We start from the raw sequence: 16,791 nt of genomic DNA on the forward strand, positions 1-16,791 counted from the left end.
GACAATTTTACCATTTATGATAAAAGTGAACCAGGTGAAACTACTATATATAAGTGGGGTTCATATTCCACTAAATATCACTTTTCTTATCTTTTGTTAAAACTTGTGAGGAAAGAAATGAGACTTCTATTTCGTGGACGGACGGACGGAGGGTAGAAATTTCCAACCAACTATAGTCAGCCAATCAGATTAAAATTTAAATATAAAAATTATGGTCTCGTCAATCGAGTTTCCAAGTTAGGCTTGTTAGGGTTACTAGCAAATTTATCGGATTATTGGGCCTCGTAACAATTCAATCATATGTGACCTACCAATGTTTGTGAAGATATGTTTTGGGAAACAATAACCCAATTAATATGTGATATGTCACAAAAATACTATAGTTGTATAAGCTTATATTATGACCCATTTTATAGTCGAGCACAAGAAAAATGGGTCAAAATTTTATTTAGAATTTTAACCTTTACGGCCTGATTGGTTCGTGTCAAGTTTACTTTGTCGGGCCAATATTAAATTGGGTTTTAAATCGGGCCACAGATACAGAATACAGCCTGAAACCAGAATTTAAGCTTTTCTAATTAATCATGGGAAAATGGAAATGTGTCCTAAAGTTTGGCAGGTTGTGTATTTGAGGAAAATTAACAGAAAATATTGGAAGTTCATATACTTATTTTACAAAATGACGTAGTTTTAATTATCTTTGTTTCTGCAATGTTGTCGGCGACGACAAACACGTCGGCTAGACAAAAATTAGTTTCCGGAAAAAACTAGAGTTCATGTATTTAGATTAAAAAATTGAATTAAAAAAAACAAATAATGTCGAAAGTTGTGCGTTTACATGCAAATAATTCTTATAAATCTCTTTCTCTTTTCCAACATATTATTTTGTTTAGGTTGATATTAATTATTTCTGACTCTTTTTAGTAGTCTTAATTATAATCGATGTTTATTTGATTTTTTTTCTTAACATAGGTATGTTAGTAAAGTCATTTTTATTTTGCACAATGCATTTATTTTAATTTTCTTGCCAAATTAGATAGAAGATGAATGTTTTCATCTATTAAAAATAGCAAGAAATAACAACACGAATAAAATGTACTATTTGGAAACCCTAGAAAAAATAAATCATTTTAGCTACTCACACTATGGTGATATTACATGTGTGTCTATTATGAGTATATATTGACTAATATGGGTTTTTTTGTCAACTCCAATATAGAAAAGTTTAAAATGCATAATCGTAATAAGCGATAGGATCAAATTTCACATGAAAAAGGATTGAAGAAATCATTTCTTGATGAAGTGGAACCATAAATTGATTGGGAGATCAAAATAAGAGAAACTTTGAAAAATATGCTTTATGTCAAAAATTCTTTTACCATAGAGGACTTGTCACATGATGACTATCTAGAATCAATTTATCAAATTTGTAGCATTATATGGTGGCAAGAAATGAAAAAGGAACTGAGAACTTTATTATCTCCATCACTATATAATTATACACACCAATTAAATTTCTTAAAATCAATTTAAAAGAGAACCAACTATAGACAAAAGGCAAACACTCTTGCCCCTGCTCGGTGTAATTATATCTTTATGAAATATTATGCAAATATATGTGATGAATTTATTAGGTTATGTTGCAAATATTTATACATATGAATAAGTATTTCATTGACCACTATTAAATTCTCCTTTCCTAAGTTAGAAAATATTATCTTTGACCATCTCTTTCAACTAGCTATTTAATGACACTTATGCGAATCAAAATAGAATAAGTCGTTCCAATTTTTCAACTAATTATCATTCTTGAACAACAAAAAAAATCTCAAATGGGTCCATCTTGAATTTTTGATCTATTTAAACTATTCGATGGTGGTGATGAGTTTCACCATTAGTTGAAAAATAAAATAAAGAAACATAAATTAATCAATATTTGAGTCAACAGCATGCACTATTTTGACAATATAATCATGTTTTGTGTTGCCAATGAGATAAAATCGATATTTTTATTTTAATAATACACCATTAAGTCATTAACATCATCAAATCACTAATTCAAAACTATGGAATGATTAATATTGGATTCGCAAGGATTTGGAAGTGTAATCATAGTAGAACACAAAATTATTGTTGGTAGATTATGTGATCTTTGCAAGAGAAAAAAGTGTTGATTTTTTTCTTTTTTGATCCAACTTGTAAATTTTACCTCCTCAAACCAGACAGCTATGTTTAGTCAGCGACCCATAATAATTAATTAGTATAAAATAATTGAATGATACCACAATAATGAGAAAAATTATTGGGCAAATATAGACTTTGATAAGACTGCAACGGATTTAGGAAAAATATAGAGGCGCATTAAATGCATCAAAGTGGAGAATATTAATTACAGAAGCTAATGAGGCGATTATATTTACATTATTACATATATATAATATGTGTGAGAGGAACTAATGATATCTAAAGACTAAGAGCATCCACAACCGTGCTCTTGCCAGCGGCACGGTTGTGGGCCCGGGCGGTACTATTCATGCCTACTCTCTGGCAAGAGCACAATACCCACAACTGTGCTCTTCCGCAAGGACGAACACAAATAATATAAAATTCAATTAAACAAAAACATTTCCATAATATTAAAATTCATTTAAAAACCACAATAAATATTACAAATTACAAATAAAATTAAAAATTACATAATTAAAATCCTAAAAATTAAAAATTACATAATTAAAATCCTAAAAATTAAAAATTACATAATTAAACTCCTAAAAATTAAAAATTATATAATTAAACTCATAAAAATTGAGATTTAGAGAGTTGTTTAGTATAGTGTCATTTTTTGTGTTTGAAATGAGAGTATTTATAGATGAAAGTATGAATTTTGGGGTAAAAATAATGAAAAAAACTAAATTAAAAGTGTGGAAAAATGGATATATTTTATTAGGAAGTGAGAAAATATTTTTTTTATTAATTTTGAATTTTTCAGATTTTTTCGATTTTATTAAAAAAATAATAATAAAAAATGATAAATCAACGGGTCAATCAGAAGCTGCCACGTCGCCACCTCGTGCTCTTGCCGCTGGCACGGACGTGCTCTTAGCTAAGAGCACCACCCTGCCAGCGGCAGGGCGCATCAACGGACGAGCTCCGTCCTTGCCAGCGGCAAGGACGGCGGTGAGCATGCTGCTCACCGCTGCGGATGGTCTAAATATGTGTGGTCTTCTTCCAAAAAAAATAGTCCCATTGTGGACAATAAAACTTTTATTGCCAAATATGTAAAATATGAGATAAAAGAGAAAATCGAGTAAAGTATGAGAATAAAATGAAAAAAATTTGTAAATACAAATGAGACTAATTTAATGGAAGGATAAAAATGAAAAAATAGAACTATTTTGTGGACAAATAGAATATAAAGTACATTAATTTTACAACTACTCCTATCTCTTTTTGCAATTTTCACGTATGCAACTTTATTATTATTATTATTATTATTATTATTGTTATTGTTATTATTATTATTATTCAATTTCCTATCGTGACAGCTTTCTTAGATTATGAAATTGCATAATTAAAAAGAGAAATAAGCTGTTTATGTGAAAGAGAAGCTGGATCACGCAAGCCGTCGGGCCAAAAATCATCTGTTCCGATTTAAGATTATGACAGTTGTTTTGTGTTTATGAAACTAATACAAAAATAATTTATAGCTTAATATTGGTTTAGCAGAATAATTTATTGGTCTATCACATAATTGTGATGCATTATCATAGTAACTCTTTTGTGAATTTTATGAAGAAAAAAATGCACACACATATATATACACACGTTTGTGCGTGTGTTTTTTTCTTTTTAATTTTAAATATCATCATGGCATTAGAACTTGGAGATAATTGTATCAAGAAAGTCAACAATAAAGAATTGTTTTAAGAAATTTTGTATCTTATCTGATATACATTATGTCACTAATAATGAAAAATGGATCCCATACCGATTAGTTGGGAAACTATGACCTAAATGAACTACATTTATTATTACTAGATGATTCTTTTTCAAAATTATTTAAAGCGGTGAATAATTGTAGCTAATGTAATCTAGTCTTTCAAATTTTCTCATATAACATCTTCAAATTTCATTAATATTTTATACTCCCTCCATCCCAAGATAAGCGAAGCGCTTCTTTCAGACACGAGATTTAATGAATTGGTATTTAAATAATTATAGTGGAGAGAGAAAAGTAAAGCAATGAAGAAAGAATAAAGTATGTGGAGAATGAAGTAAGAGAGGGGATTTTTTGCCAAAAAGGAAAATGACTCACTTATAGTGGGACATCCCAAAAAGGAATATAACTCGCTTATCTTGGGACAGTGGGAGTATAAGTTGTTATACGAAAGTTCCTATTAAATCATAAACCATAATTTAGAAAAAGACTAGTGGCAGACACAAGCTTATGCACAAGGGGCTTTAAGCCCCTACCGTTCTTAATTATTTGTAGTATATTTTGTAAAAGCTCGTATCACAAAAAAAATATATATCAAATTATATGAAAGACTCAATATTTGTTAGAATGGTATTCATTTTATTCTATTAGCCAATATAGAAGTGATCATTAATTATTGTCGTAGATATATATGATATGAGTTTTAATGCGTAACTGATTGTAAGAGAAAATGAAAAAAAATAGTTGAAATTGTGTAGTGGATAGGAGGTCTATAAATGATAAAGTAAAAGATAAGAAATTTTTTTTGTAATAAATGAATATAGATTATTTCTATAGACGAGAGAAAAGAAAATATTACTACCTCCGTTCCACAATAAGAGTCACATTTCATTTTTACCATAAATGAGAAGTAGACCTCACATTCCATCAACCAATCCTACTTATATTTTATTATAAAACTAATATATTTAAGGGTTACATATAATCTACTAACTTATTCAACCCATTTTTTTTACATTTCTTAAAACATGTGCCCACATTAAATGTGACACTTAATATGAGACGGAATTTGTATCTATTTTTATGGACGGAAAGAGTACTATACTATAAACAATTTAAGAATGGACAAATTGTGAATATAAAATCTTGTGATGGAGCAAGAAGAGAGTGGGAGAAATGTGTGGTGTGCAAGTGGATGCTCTGACAGGTTTCTTTGCCCTTTCCTAATAAACAAACACATGGAGATTTCCATTTGTAGTAAATGCATGTTCTCTTTTATACCACATCTTCTAAAGATTGTACCTAAAAAAAGAGATCTCTGATTCATGTAAATCTAATGGACTTTCACATGATCTCACAACTTTGCCTCAAGCCTGTCAGCCACGAAAAGAGTGAAAAAGATTGTCATAACTCATAAGAGAATATTCATTCAAATTTATGCTATAAAGGTGCTTCACCATTCAACTCACCTTAGACCATCAGGCAGTGGGGCGCCCTAAGGCGCGCCCTATGGCGCGCCACGTCAGTATTTTTATCCTCCTCCTTCTCCACCTGCAGTGGGCGCTCTAAGGCGCGCCACATCATCAATTTTGTAATATTTACAAAATACATACGAATTAAAAAAAACTAAAATACATTTAAAATATGAATTTTAAAAACTTCATTCATTTAATAAAAATTAATACATTACAATGCGAAATAATAAAAAACGCAAACTCAGCGACTGCGGTTACGAGCCCACACTTCTTCAATCATGTCGCTCATGAGCTGCGCATGCTCCTGTTGGTTGCGCATTGAGGCCTGCCTAGATTAGAGATGCCCACGGTTCGAAAACCGGCGGTTCCGGTTCGGAACCGCCGGTTCCGGTTTTGGCGGAAGCGGAACCGGAACCGGACCGTGAGGCTATTTCACGGTTCCGGTTCCGGTTCGAAAACCGGGCGGTTCCGGTTCCGGTTCGGAACCGCCGGTTTTCCGGCGGTTTTGGCGGTTCCGGTTTTTGAACCGGCGGTTTCGCCGGTTCAATTTTTTTTTTTTTTTTTTTTTTAAATTTGAAATTTGGCTTTATACAACAAATCGGAACAAGACAATGCATAATTCAAGCACAAATAAGACTCATTGCTAATGTTGAGTGCTATCGCTTCTGACCTCGTCATCGCCATCGGAAGAAAATTCTTCACCATCACTCTCTACACGGAAGTCGAAATCCGGCTCTTGTGCTCTCATGTCCGCCTTTGCCCAATCGTCAAGTAACATAGTGGCTTCCATGTTCTTGGCGGAGAGATTGCTCCTTTTGTCGTCTAGGACACAACCGCCGACACTAAAAGCTTGTTCAACGGCGACGGTGGAAGCGGGAACGGCGAATATCTCCTTAGCCATGATGGAGAGTATCGAAACTCTTTGTCATGTGTTCCCCACCAATTAAGGACGTCAATTTGTTGAGTAGGAGGACCTGCATCTTGAAAAATAGAGCGCGATTCCAAATATATATCTAATTCACTAGTCGCTCTAGTCCTATTGGTTGTAGTACCGTATAGATCTTGCAATTGTGATACTACGTCGGGATCGATCATGACATTGGAAAAATCCCCTCCACCAAAATCAAATGTAGAAGGACTAGGAGGAGCACGTACCTGGTGAGCGGTGTTATACCGCATTTCATATTCCGCGTAGAGAGAACGAAGTGCACTATCTAACCTATGTTTGATTTCATCAACATCCGGAATACTTAGTTCGAAGCATTCTCCTCTTGTCAAGCCCATTTCGCGGAGTTGAGAAAAATCCAAAGCGTGCAAACAACCATAGTACATGTCTAAAATTTTATAAACACCATGCAACTTCCACTTTGGATCCAAGCATTTTGCAATCAAAAACACATTTGGAATACGTGAAAAATATTTTAACCTTCTCGGGATGAAGACATATTGGAATGGTATGTAGAAATGTAGAAATATGGAATAATATATTTTTTTTTGTTTTAGTAATTGAGAAAGAAAGACAACTTATAGAACTACGGGAACAAGTATAACTGTATAAGTGTATAACAATGCGTAATAAGAGTAGCAATTGCGTAATTAAATGGAAGCACAATAGCACAAATGAGAAATTGGAGACAAAGAGAGAGAATTGAGAGATTGAAGAGAGAAACTCTTATTAACACAAGAGTGGGGTGAATGTAAATGAGGATAGAGGGGGGTATTTATAGAAAAAAATGAGGGGGAAAATGGAAGAATTCGAATTTGAAATTTAAAAAAAAAAAAAATTTGAATTTTCACAAAACCGGCGGTTTTGGCGGAAAACCGCCGGAACCGGCGGAACCGCCGGTTTCCGGGCCAAAAACCGCCGGTTTCCGAAATAAAACCGCCGGTTCGGTCAACGAACCGTCTGCAAAAGCTGCTCCATTGTCGCCTCGTGCTCCGCGCCGCCTCGAAAGCCACTAAACCGGCGGTTAACCGCCGGTTTTTCCGGTTAACCGCCGGTTAACCGCCGAAAAAACCGGCGGTTTCGACCGTTTTTGAAGATCACCACCGGCCCCCATCCCCCTGCCTCGATTTAAGCGCCGGAAACCGGCGGTTCCACGGTTAACCGCCGGTTCCGAACCGTCCCGCACCGCCGGTTCGGTGACGGTTCCGGTTCGAAATATCTTGAACCTGAACCGGACCGCGAACCGAATTGCGCCGGTTCCGATTCGGGAATATTGCGCCGGTTCCGGTTCCGGTTCCGGAACCGCCGGTTCCGGTTCGGCGGTTAACCGCCGGAACCGGAACCGGTGGGCATGTCTGGCCTAGATAAAACCTCATCGAAACCTAACGGTAACCCTCTATCGGGTGTCTCGGTCGATGTGCCGGCAGAGCTAGATGCACGGTCGTCGTCATTCCAATCGGTGATGCTTCCGCCTTCACTCTCGACTATCATATTGTGCATGATTATGCACGCATATATGACATCGGCGATGACTTCCTTGTACCAGAAACGAGCTGGCCATTTCACAACCGCGTGCCATCGTCCGCGGCCTTCACAATGGGGCGGACGATGTCGCGGACGATGGTCATCGTCCGCGGTTTAAGTCGCGCCCGAAGCATAGGCCACGACTATCGTCCGCGGCCTATGCCACACACCCACAGTGGGGGCGGACGATGAATGGCGTGGACGATGCGCGCCATCGGGCGTGCCATCGTCCGCCCATTGCGGATGGTCTTAGGCATGTGTGAAAACTGAAAATTGTGGACCGGATCAACCACAATTTCCTTCATACAAACAAAATAATATATGTATTGATACATATGTGTGTATATTTAGGTTCTTTGTGGTTTCTAGACGACTGCGGATTAGAGTGTTTCATTGTTGTTGGTGTTGTGATTTTTCCTTGTTTCTTGTTAGTTTGGACATGTTGCTTGCCACGTTTGTCATATTTGGGTGTTTCTTTGATCCATTAATCAAGGTAAACGCAGCATCACTGTTGGTGCTTGTGATAATAAGTGAAATTGCATTTTTTTTTTTTAAGTTTTTGATTAGTTTTCTTTTGTAAATCAATTTATCACTAATATTTTTGTTAATTTATTGATGGTATATATTTGTATAGCTTTTTAAAATGAAATTTCTAAAAAGGTTTTCCAAATACTGCATTCGCACATCAAGTAAATATATTTATTAGGAATCTCGCTAAAAATAACTTAGTACTATCTTCTAAAGAAATAAATATAGAGAAAACGTCTATAAGTTAGAGAATAAATTATCTTAATTTTTTTACTTTTTTAGTATACTTCCATTTGCATTTCTAATTTTAGTTGAGACATCGATATTTTCTAAAGAGTTAATGGTATAATTAGAAATACAAATTATTATTTTTAATTGCATTAAAAAAAATTTAGTCATTCTTATTTGTAGTGTCCAAATTCATAATGGAAGAGCTGATAATGATTTTCAATTCTTACACTAACTTCAAAAGAAACAATATTTTTAGAGTTCAAAAGATAATTGAAAATCAAATAAACACCAAGAATACAAGAGCATCCGCAACGCATCTCGCGGGCATCTCGGTCTCGTCTCGGAGAGAAGACGCGGCCGCGAGACAGTGTTGCAGCCTTCCGTCCCGGTCTCGTCTCGCCGATCGTCTAGTCCCGAAGGGATGGCTGGCGCGACAGCTCGCCACGCGCCGGCGCCACGTGGCGCGCTGGCGCTAGGCGTGACGCCGACTCGTCGGGCCGCGAGTAGGCGTCGTCACGCTGACGCAATAAATTATTTTTAAAAAAATTTGATTTTAATAAAAAAAATTAAAAAATTTAAAAAGGTAATATGACCGTTCAACGGTTATTTTTAAATTTTTTTAAATTTTTTTCTTTTTTATTCTATAAATACCCCTTTTCATTATCAGTACACACACAAACACACATCTATTCTTCTCAAATCATCTCTCTTTCCTCTCCAATTTTCATCTCAAATCATCTCTTTAATTCTTCTCCCAAATTTAAATCATCTATGGATCCATTTGAGCAAATGCGTCGCATAATGGAAGAATCGCTAGCATAAGATCGACGTTGGGAGAAGGAGGAAGTTGCGGCGCCTCCAAGGCGATCCCGGGCTTACATCCATCGTAACCGGGAAGAAGCCGCCGCAAGGTTGGTACGCGACTACTTTAGTGACAACACGGTATGGGGAGAGACCTACTTCCGTCGCCGTTTCCGCATGCGGAAACGACTATTTATGCACATCGCAAATACGTTGGCAGCCCGGGAAGAGTTCTTCCAAGAAGGGTTCGACGCCGTTGGCCGTCCCAGTCACACGATGCTGCAGAAATGTACTGCAGCAATCTGTCAGCTTGCTACTGGACAAACGACGGATGTGTTCGACGAATACCTGCACGTCGGGGAAAGCAATGGGAGAATGTGTCTGATAAACTTCTGCAAAAGGGTCCGAGCAGCCTTCACCGACGAATTTCTCCGGAGGCCAACCACGACAGATTGTCAGTTTCTGCTCCGACTTCACGAAGAAGTGCACGGATTCCCCGGGATGCTTGGCAGCGTCGATTGCATGCATTGGCAATGGAAGAATTACCCTGTGGCGTGGAGGGGGTCATACACGAGCGGCCACAAAGGCACCCACCCCATCGTTATACTCAAGGCCGTTGCCGACTACCGGCTATGGATTTGACATGCGTATTTCGGGGTCCCCGGATCGAACAACGACGTCAACGTGCTCAAACAATCCAACCTCCTCACCGAAGTTTTGAATGGTAAAGCGCCGGCCATCAACTTCATCGCTAACAACCAGTCGTATAAAATGGGGTACTAACTTGCCGACGGCATCTACCCGAAGTGGCCAACCTTCGTGAAGACGTTCAACAGGCCGGTGAACGAAAAATAGGTTCTTTTTGCGCAGAAGCAAGAGGCTGATCGCAAGAATGTGGAGAGAGCGTTCGGGGTTCTCCAAGCTCGCTTCAACATTATCAAAGCCCAGCCTCGTACGTGGTTTATGGAGAATATGATCGACATCATGTATACGTGCATAATCTTGCACAACATGATTGTCGCTGACGAATGACCTGAGGCGGGAAATTGGTTCGACCCTGAAACCCTGGGAAGCTCTACCGCAAATAGTCCGCCTCGCAATGGAGTGCATCCGTCTATGCAAGATCGGTTGTCTATTAGAGCAAGGACACATGATTCTACCGCCCACGCCAACTCCAATATGATCTAATGGAGCACATTTGGGCAAACTTTGGCAACCAGTAGAGTGCGCGGAAGAAATTAAATTATGTCTTTTAAATATTTTTTTAGGATTTTAATTATGTGTTTTTTAAATTTTTTTAGAATTTGAAGTTGTAATTTTATTTTATTTTATTTTATTTAATGAAGCGTGTTTTTATTAATTGAATTTGTTGGAAATAAAAATTAAAAATGAAAAATTGAATGAATAGTTAAATGATGAGATGGTTAAGAGACGGTTAAGAGATACAGGGTTGCATGTGATGTTTCTTAGTTAAGAGATGGGATGAAAAGTACAGTGGGATTCATGAATAGTGAAGAGATGAGACGGATAAGAGACAGCGCTGCGGACATTTTAAAACTGCACTATCTCAGAAAATATTGCATGAAAGTACGTTGTTTATGGAAAAGGAATGCTAAACAAGCCCATCTAACGTCATTTTACAGACCGTACAATCTCAACAGAAGGCAGAGAGAGATGCAGCATACTTTGACGTTTTAGCCAATAAAAGAAAATAAAAAGCTTCATATATGCGACATACTTTTTGGTATATTATGAAATTTGTTGACAGCATATAATAAGAGGTTACACGTCACTTGTGACAAGATTTTCCACAATTCTTTGTAATATCTTGAAATTTATTTAAAATTATTTTTTCTTTTAATTTAAATAGAAAATAAAAGAGACCGAATTAAAGAAATTTAGCTGCTCAGAAAGAGCAATTTAGGAAGCCAGTCTTCTCCAGCTAACTAAAAGAAAAATAATTATATAGTAGTAGTATATTTTGGTTGAAATATGAAATTTTGAAATTATAAACGATCATTTATTTTATAGTAGCCAAACCCTATATAGACATATGTAACACAGCTGTTCTTATAATGGATTATCTTGATTTCTCAACAAAATATTTTATATTATCATTGATTTGAAACATCCAGTTATACATTCCTATAATTAATACTTTAAAATTTAAGTGATCCTGTGAGGATGTACTTTTAGTGAGTGACAATATTCCTAGAAATATTGGTTGCATTCCCATAGGGAACAATGTGAATATTGTCTGATATATCTAGGCATGAACCCACTTATAAATCACAATTAATATTTAAAAAAAGATGTGACATAATACATTGGTTATGTTTGATTTTAAGAGAAATATAAGATCTTAGATCTAACAGTTTGTGGTATGAGTGTTAGATTGGATTCTAGTGATAAGCAGCAAATTCCTCTGATCTCAGCAGTGAAGTCACCAATCAAACAGATTTAATTAGTTAATATAAACATGGATTTTCTATATTCTTTTTTCTTTATGGCTTCAATTGTTTGGAAATTTTTTAATTTTTGAAAATTAACGATTGGGGCAATCACTACTAAAAAAATGGCGTGATATGACACTCAAAAATGTCAGCACAAAAATGATGTCATGGCACTTTATCTATAATGGCATCCTATGCAAGTGCAGCTCAGAGTCACTGTAATGATAGGTGAAATGTAATCATATATCTATCATAACTACACCTAAAATTGCCATAAAACAATATGTTTGCTGACATTTGAAAGTGCCAGCAAATGTAATATGTGATTACATTGATTAATACAAATGAAAATTACAAACGACCACCTATATATTTTTGCAATTACATTTTGCCTCTTCAAATTTCATAATTCATATTTTTCATCTATAAATAGCATAATTTACAGGTTGCTCCTTCAAATATATAAAAATTATTTTATTACTATTATTTAATTTTTCTGAATTTGAATATTAAACAAGTACATTTCCATTTCCCAACGTACTCAGTTCCACTTTTACAATCACTTTAAATACAAAACATACATTCATATAAAAAACTTATATAATAATTTCCATAAAACCAAAGTATACAATATTAAAATGAAAATACAAAAAAGTTCTACATGACTACACAATTATCTAACGCTTAAGGTTTTTTCTTAGAAGCTCCTTATCACACATTCTCATCCGCATTAGAATACTTAGCTAACTTCATCTTCGCAACAACATCATGTGTTCCTGTTAAGATATTAAAAACGCAAAATATTAATCAACATAAACAAACTCTAACAAAATAATAAAAATTGATGATAAAGAGAAATATTAAGCTAGCAACACTTAACTTTGTTATTGATGCCTATTTTGTGCTAATAAAAAAGTTGCCACATTCCATAATTTGACAATATAAGATCAAGAAAATAACTAAGGTAATAAGGTATTACCTGTTCCTCGGGACAAAGAGAACGTATCACACAAAACTCAAATTATTAACGAATTTACCAACACTCTTTTACTTGTTTGTTCCCAATCAGATTTTCAATCATCAATGAAAGAAGAAACAAACCTTCAAATTATTTATCCATATGCACATATAGAACTTGCATATTGGCTTCAATACCCTTCTTATTCTCTCCCACTCCATAAAGTACTGCACAATAAACAAAAAAGATCAAGCTAATAAACATTAGTACCTGCTGTATTTCTCATATAAAGGTTATGTTTTTACTACCTTTTATTATTTGAACATCAGATACAAAACATATACTATATCAATATGCATGACAATATGCAATCTCACTAACTCTTAGAAGAAAATGTAAGAAACTATTATAAGCACGTGAAATTCAGATTAGGTACATAGCTACTGATAGTTACCAAGGCAATGCATCATCAACTTACTAGCTTAGATGACTGAAGCAATACAATGTTGAGTCTCTAAATTTGTGAATGGGATAACATTTTTATAGCCATAGACACACATATATCAAGTCTCTTATTATTATTAATATAGCTCCAAATATTAGTAAACTTATTATTCACATTCACCCATTATCAAGTAAACTTATTATTCACATTCACCCATTATCAAGTAAACTTATTATTCACATTCACCCGTTATCAAGTAAACTTATTATTCACAAATTCACCCATTATCAAGTCTACAAATCAATGAAGTTATAAAACGTAAACGATAATGTGTTATATAATTCCATAGTATGACCAAGCAAAAGAATTACTCTAATAAATGAGTGAAACTTATAAAGTCAAGTGTAAATGACAATAAGGTGCAATGGTGATTCTCCAGATGGCTAATTATGTTAATCAACTAATGAATCGACAACCATTAGCATTCAAAACTCTAACTTTCCCAACTTATCCATGTTAACTCCACTTCACAAGAGGAACAAACCATATGCTTCATTTTAGACAGAAGAGTCAAAAAATTAAATTCTTATATATCTACTTCATCCACTATTTTACCCAAATCGTTAACCAAATCATAAGCTAGACAATTATCACAAACTATTTCCCACATAAAAACCTAGAATTGAAAAAATTAGGATTCACAAACAAACAACATTTTAAACTATGGAAATAAACCTCACGTGGAGCAACAAGGGCAGCGACTAGTAGCGTGGGAAACGTCGCCGCCGGGGAAGGGCTTTCGGAGGTGAGCAGTGGCGCCGGTGACTAGTCGCATGGGCAGAGACATGTTTGGGCAGTGGCGCGCCTATGGTACGCAATTAAAAGCTTTGTACGGGGAAAGGTAAGCGGTGACTCTCGCCGGCGATTGGGCAGCGATAACGTACGAGGGTACGGTGACTTTATTTTGGAGGGGGGAAGGAGGGTTTGAGAAATCAAGAGAGGAAGGGGGAGTCCGGGAGACGAGGGGGAAACTGAAAAGTTGTGGGTAGTGTGCAACAATTTACCTCTTTTTTATTTTCTATTATTCAAATTTATAATGACAAAATTTGGTTTTAATAATTAAGAGTTTTTATGACTTTTTAATTTGTTATGTTTAATTATTGGTTTTAAATTTTCTATCTTTTCTGAATGTCATAGTTAAATATTTCTTAATTTAAGTAATTAATTGGTTAATTATCCATTTGCTTCGTAAAATATTAGGTGATGACGTTTGCATTTTTTGTGAAAATTTACATTTTTAATTTTTATTACAATTATGAGACATGAAACATGCATTGTGTTGTTGTCATACCCTTTGGAGTTTGGAAGTTGGAACCAAACTTGGATATAATTATGAGTTCAAGAAATCAGCTTGATAAGATAATGATTGAGAAAATGAAATCCAATTAATGTTGTTAAGTGATTATTTGATTAAAGATAATTACGAGTATAGATACCTAATATTTCATCATGAATTTGCCTTGATTATAATCAAGGTTAGGTCATCATTAATTCCATGGGTGTAACTCCATGAGCTGCCATTCCAAACTATTGAATATTTAATAAAATTATCAATATTACATATCAAACATAAAAAATATCTCAAAAGACTAATCTATTAACAGAAAAAAAAACATTTAATCTATAAAACCTTATATTTATTGTCTTACATAATTGATGTGCGTCACTGGAAATTATATAATCTCTTAACCATAGTCTTATGTCGTTACAGAATTAAAAGTCACTTTCATTTATTTATTTAACTTTGTCGTGAAGTGTGACTAGTAAACTAGTTCGAAGCAGTCATAGCACATGACATTCCCAACTTATATAAAAACAAATCATCAATAATTTAATAGGATCCAAAGCATTGGAATTAATTCCAATGCTTATTAAATAACCGCGTAACTTTATTTATACAGTGAAATATTCATCTGATAATTTTCATCATAAATATTTTTCACAATGGAATACGGTTTACATTTAGTTTTGTTGATAATTATAAGGGGTCAAATTTAATTGTCATCTCAAAGAAGGATTTTGTCTAATCAAGCTGCAATAATTTTGTCGCAAAATTTGGTGTAAAATAATTAAGAAAACATTTCACTGCTTCACCTAAAATATTGATGTGAAATTGTATCAAATGGGAAGGAAACATATAAATTTGTTGTCTGTAAAATAAGAAGCAGAGGCAATGGCGTGGCAGGGATTCTCCTCCTACTATTGCATTTCTTGTGCCTTCCAAACCCCACTACTCCTATTTTCAATTTTTGCATATCATCATAAACTTATTTTTATTAAAATTAAAGAAAATCAATATTGCTTCCTCATTTATTATGTGATTATGGTGGTTTGAACTTTCGATTTATTAATTAAAGACATGTCTTCTTTCTTGGCTTGGTGCCCCATTCAGAGACTTTGCCAAGCGAATTTGGACATCCGCACATATACAGCTCTATGTCATATCATGGTCCAAATGGGACATCCGCAACAAAGTTATATTCCAAAGTTTCGATCTCAATTGGGAGTTCGAGAAGAAGTGACTCTTCTATCGTCTCGAAACTTGGATAAGTGGTTACGGTATTTCCCTCTAACTGTAACATATGTTTGAAAATTTCAAATGACATTAGCATCTGGGAGAAGTCAATGCTTCCACCAAAAGTTGATTACTATTTTTGCAGTTACTATTTTATATATTCATTGCAGAAAAACACTCACTATGAACTGCTAAAAAACAATACTAGTAGAGTAGTAGTATATGAATATTATATCACTCATGTGTTTTTCTGAACCAATTTTGTATGTTAAAAAAAATTTATGTTACACTATTAATATCAATCAAATTATACACAACGTGGATACTGAGGCTATACACGTTGTAAGCTCGGAAAAAATTGGGGTTTAGAATCTTCTGGGGCCCGGCCCGTTCCCATCACATGATTCATATCCATCACATTTTGTTGCAAATTTGTAGGAAAATAGTTCTTGAAGATGATGGCCCTTTTCTGCCAATTTTGTATGTTTTTCAATTGGATTTTCTTGATTTTTCCATATTTTCGTTTTCTTTTTTTAAAAAAAATACTAAATAATATTAAAAGGGATACCTCATTTGAAGGTCAAATTATTAAACGAGGGACCCTCTTGAATGGCGTAGAAAAATCTTAGATAAGATTTGAGAAAAGCCAAAAAAATAAAATGTATGGCCGTTATTTATAAGTGTTATTCATTAGTGTGCACTACATACAAAATATGTGTGTGATAAGTTATAAGTAAACATTATGATTGGAGGGAGACGTGTATATAAATATTTTCTTTATTAATAATTCAAATAAAAGAAGTGAATTCATATAATAATCAAACCTTAATGAAAATTTTCCCAAGTTTTTGGAATCGGTAATCTCATATTTTCTTTATTAATAATTCAAATGATTTTCTTACCTTGATTAAGTTGATT

The 16,791-nt window shown here is 34.6% G+C and overlaps 1 long non-coding RNA gene across 1 annotated transcript; it reads right to left on the reverse strand.

Moving 5' to 3' along the window:
- Positions 1-12,446: 12,446 nt before the first annotated feature.
- Positions 12,447-14,359, reverse strand: LOC121796391. The gene is made up of 3 exons (XR_006049740.1): positions 14,034-14,359; positions 12,997-13,080; positions 12,447-12,671 (listed from the first exon to the last, which is right to left on the reverse strand). It is a non-coding gene; the product is annotated as an uncharacterized LOC121796391 (long non-coding RNA).
- Between the last annotated feature and the right edge of the window lie 2,432 nt (positions 14,360-16,791).

Source organism: Salvia splendens, chromosome 3, assembly GCF_004379255.2.
Source record: "Salvia splendens isolate huo1 chromosome 3, SspV2, whole genome shotgun sequence".
Taxonomy (NCBI): domain Eukaryota; kingdom Viridiplantae; phylum Streptophyta; class Magnoliopsida; order Lamiales; family Lamiaceae; genus Salvia; species Salvia splendens.